The sequence below is a fragment of the Cicer arietinum genome, chromosome 5, assembly GCF_000331145.2.
Source record: "Cicer arietinum cultivar CDC Frontier isolate Library 1 chromosome 5, Cicar.CDCFrontier_v2.0, whole genome shotgun sequence".
Lineage (NCBI taxonomy): Eukaryota > Viridiplantae > Streptophyta > Magnoliopsida > Fabales > Fabaceae > Cicer > Cicer arietinum.
Window position 1 is genome coordinate 16,408,275 of NC_021164.2, and position 4,751 is coordinate 16,413,025.

Below are 4,751 nucleotides of genomic sequence, written 5' to 3' on the forward strand. Positions count from 1 at the left end.
TATAATTTCTTAATTTAATTTCAAAAATTTACTAGTACCTATAAGGTTTTCATATGAAAAGTCATTTCTAATAAAAAAAAGTAAAAGTAAAATACGAATTGCAATTCTTATTCTCGGTATTACCTATTAGAGCGGAGTTTCTCCCAAACTTGAACTTCAAAACATATTAACCTGTAATAACTGCAATTTGCCAAACGCATGGCCAAGTCAGTCAAACATAGACAACGAAGGAGGTGAATTTTGAAATCATGTTAATAGTATAACATAAGTAAGAAGAACACGTAAACAATCATAATAAACTGTATCATAATCACATTATAATATATCAAAATATTTAAGCAAATAGTACTATATTATAACATCAAAGTCACTCAAATAAAATATTCATCTTATTATAATATGCACCAAATCATGTAAGAGAAATTATTATTACTTTTGAAACATATCAATCACAACAAAACAATAAAACAAAATGCAATGTTATGCATGTGCTTAGATTCTACTTCACAATGTGGTACTAGTCTAACTTTGAAGTACTTGGTAATGAGGCTTGATACTATGCCACCATCACGGTGGACGAACAATTCAAATTGTTCGTGTCCTCATAGATCCGTTCAACTCAACCCGAGACACATATACGCGACAATCAAGGTAAACGTGTGTTGCATGGTAGCTCCCTATATTTGGAGTGCTACCTCCAAGTCACCTAGGAATTCCCCACCCGAATACCTCCAAGGTCTAAAAGTCTTGCCTTAAGGCTCAATAGCAGATCGCCACGACCAGGGTCATTCGGTTGTACTTCCCAAGAATCACTAGACTTGTCAGGCCCTACCTATATGATGGCAAAATAATCTCCGCATCACAAATTCTCAATATTTATTTTCTCCCCTCGTTGGCCTATGATACTCCATTAAGAAATCTAATTCACAAATTGGAATCACCATTATTTCATCAACTATGGGTTACTTCAATATTCTCATCACAAATTTATAACATCACTATCATTAATCACACATCATCATCATTAGATAAACTTATCACAAATTTATGGCATCACAATTATTAATCATATATCATCATTGCATAAAAGTATCACAATGCATCAATCTTTAATCATCACATCACTTGAATTCATCTAATCAAACATATACATAAAATTAATTCGACACCCAATATCACAATAATATCAAATACCACGCATTTAAAGAAATTACATCAATCAAATCTTTCTATTCTATATTTTAATCTCACAATTTCCATATTTACACCTTAATTAGTTTATACTTCAAAGTGCTACTGTTGTACGTAGCGAGCCTTAGATGAATCATTGGGAAATACGGTTTTTCGTTCGTCTCACAATATATTATACTCATGAATTCAAAATCTCTTTCACCACTTACCAAATTTCGACACTTTCACACACAAATTAGATTCAACGATCATACAACTTTTGTTGTTTGACTATTTTTCCTTCAATCGATCTAACTCGACAGTTTATGGGTAAATGTCAAAAATAAATTATGGGAAGACACTCTAAAAACTAAATTTCCAAATTCGGTCAAGAAAACTTACCATAAATCAGAAAATCAATCAATGGATAATAAAGCTACTTTTCTCACGATTGTTTTGGCGTTGGTTTCACTCAAATCAGACTTACGGTGAAAAAGAACGGTGCAAAATAACGAAATCCACAAACGGAGAAGTCAGGTACTTTAGAGAGAAATTGGGATGGTTAAAAATCTGAGAAAGTGAGTTTATTTAACTAAGTAAATGAGTGAAACAACATACTCAAATTTGGACGAAAACGGATAAAGTTCTTTAGAACAGTTATCGATCACCGTTGCCAAACGATAGACTAGTTGTTGTTATCGACGGTTGAAGTTTATCTCCCTTTCTTATTCTTTTGTTTTATTTCATTTTATTAACACAAGTTCACACACGGGGTCAAGCTCATTGGTTCCGTTATTTATTTAATGTTTTAATATTATTATTTTTGTTGTGCTAAAATAAAATTAATTGTTACTCAATCTCATTTTTAATACTCCTCGAAACATCATATAATTTTCAAAATATTACTAATATTTCATAACTATTATGTGATAAATTAGATAAATTAAAATAATTAACTTTAAAAAAAATAAATATTAGTAACAATTGAAACTCTCATATTCAAAATAATCACTCAAATTATACCTATTTTTCAAAACACTCGAACACTACCATCATTGGAGAATACTCAAAATCACAAAATAAATAATATAACATCAACACTTTATATTAATTACTAAATCATAATAAAATTATATAAAATCACAATACCATAACAACAAGTTTATCAAAATAAAGGGAATCAAACACATTATTACGACTATCACAAGATAATTATTTATAAAATAAATAACTAAAAATAGAAATTAGTTAGAAATAATTAAAATATAATTATGTGCACAATTAATATCAGTCAAACGCACATGAAAACATCGCACTAATTACTTACGCGCATATACACGTAAAATCACTTAAAATCTTATCCTTTAAAATATTACACTATAATACTATTATTTTTAGAAAAATATATAAAATAATAAAATAAAATATTTATTATTTACATCCCTTATTTAGTCAACTATGTACAAGATTAACACATCATAGAAAATACATATATAAAAAAAAATTAATCCTAAAATTAATCAACATATGTTCGAAAATGATTTTAACACCAAATTAATTATTTAAAATCTTATTTCACTAATAAAATAGTTTATTATAGAATATGGGGTGTTACAACAATGAGTTGGGAGAGAGATGGTTTCAGTTATAAGGTTGATGTAAAAACAAAAAATATAGAATATAATTGAAATACTCATCAATGGAAAAATGGATGTAATGTAATAGTGACAGTAAGATGATATTTTAAGGTGCCACATCAAATATGTGTTAATTAATTTGGTGTTAAAATCATTTTACAATATATGTTGATTAATTTTAGGATTAATTTTTTTTATGTGTATTTTCTACGATGTGTTAATCTTATACATATTTGACTAAATGAGGGATATAAATAATAAATATTATATTTTATTATTTTATATATTTTTCTAAAAACAATAGTATTTTAGTGAAATATTTTGAAGAATAAGATTTTAGGTGATTTAACGTGTATCTGCGCATGAGTAATTAATGTGATGTTATCATGTGCGTTTGACTGATGTTAAATATGCACATAGTGATGATTTAATTAATTTATACTATAGTCTATTTTAATTTATTTATTTTATAAATAGTTATCTTTAGATAATGGTAATATTATGTTTGATTCCCTTTATTTTGATATACTTGTTATGGCATTGTGATTTTATATAATTTTATTATGATTTAGTAATTAATATAAAGTGTTCATGTTATATTTATTTATTTTGTGATTTTGACTATTCTCTAATGATGATAGTATTTTAATGCAAGTGTTTTGAAAAATAAGTATAATTATAGTGACTATTTTGAATATGAAAGGTTCAGTAGTTTGTAATATGTATTTTTTTAAAAGGTTAATTATTTTAATTACAATAATCTATCATACATTAGTTATGAGATAATAGTGATGTTTTGAAAATTAAATGATGTTTGGAGGAGTATTAAAAATGAGATTAAGTAACTATTAATTTTGTTTTAGAAAAATAAATATAATAATAGTAAAACAAAAACATAAATAAGGGGACCAATGGTTTGGACCCATATGTGAACCCTAATTGTTAATAAAATAAAATAAAAAGGCCGAGAGTTGGACGACAGCCGTAAAAGCAAAGAGGAAACGCAACAACAAGCCTATCGTTTTTTATGATGGAAAACTTTCTTCGTTTTCGTTCAAATTTTAGTATGTTATTTCACTCATTTAGTTAGTCAATTAAACACATTTTTACAGATTTTTAATCATCCAAATTCCTCTCTAAAATACTCAACTTCTCTATTTATGGTGTAACACCCCAAATTTTATAATAAATTATTTTCTTAATTAAATATTATTGTAGATAAATAATTTGATGTTATATTTATTTATTTTATAATTTTAAATATTCTCTAATGATGATAGTATTTTAATTTGAGTATTTAAAATTTATAAGTATAATTATAGTGATTATTTTGAATATGAGAATCTTAATGATTGATGTATTTTAAAAAGATTAATTACTTGATTTTATAAAATATTAGTTTTAAAATATTAGTAATATTTTATAAATTAAATTATGTTTAAAAAGAAAATTAAAAGAAATGAGCAAGATGTGTTTTGTGGATTAGGCCTCTATACAAGAGTATAATTTAATTAATTAATTCATTAATTAATAATTAATAATAATAATAATAATAATAATAATAATAATAAAGAAAAAGAATAAGAGATCATGAGAACAAAATACCCTAAATTATTTTTGTTATTATAAACATTATTATATGTGTATTTGTTGGAATGTAATAATTCTTTACGTATTTATTTTTATGTTTCTTCTTATTTAAAATTATTAAAATTAATATATTTATTTGATTTTAAAAGTAAATTTATTAATTTTAAAATGTTTTATTTTAACTATAATATGCCATTATTACTGCTACCCACATCTTTCATAATTAAATATATTTTTATCATATGTAAATAATGATTAAGTTATTGAAAATGTTTTAAAAAGAATAACAATAAAATAAGATAAGATTTAAAGATATACTCTTACGTTTGTTTTTCTAGATAATATATATATATA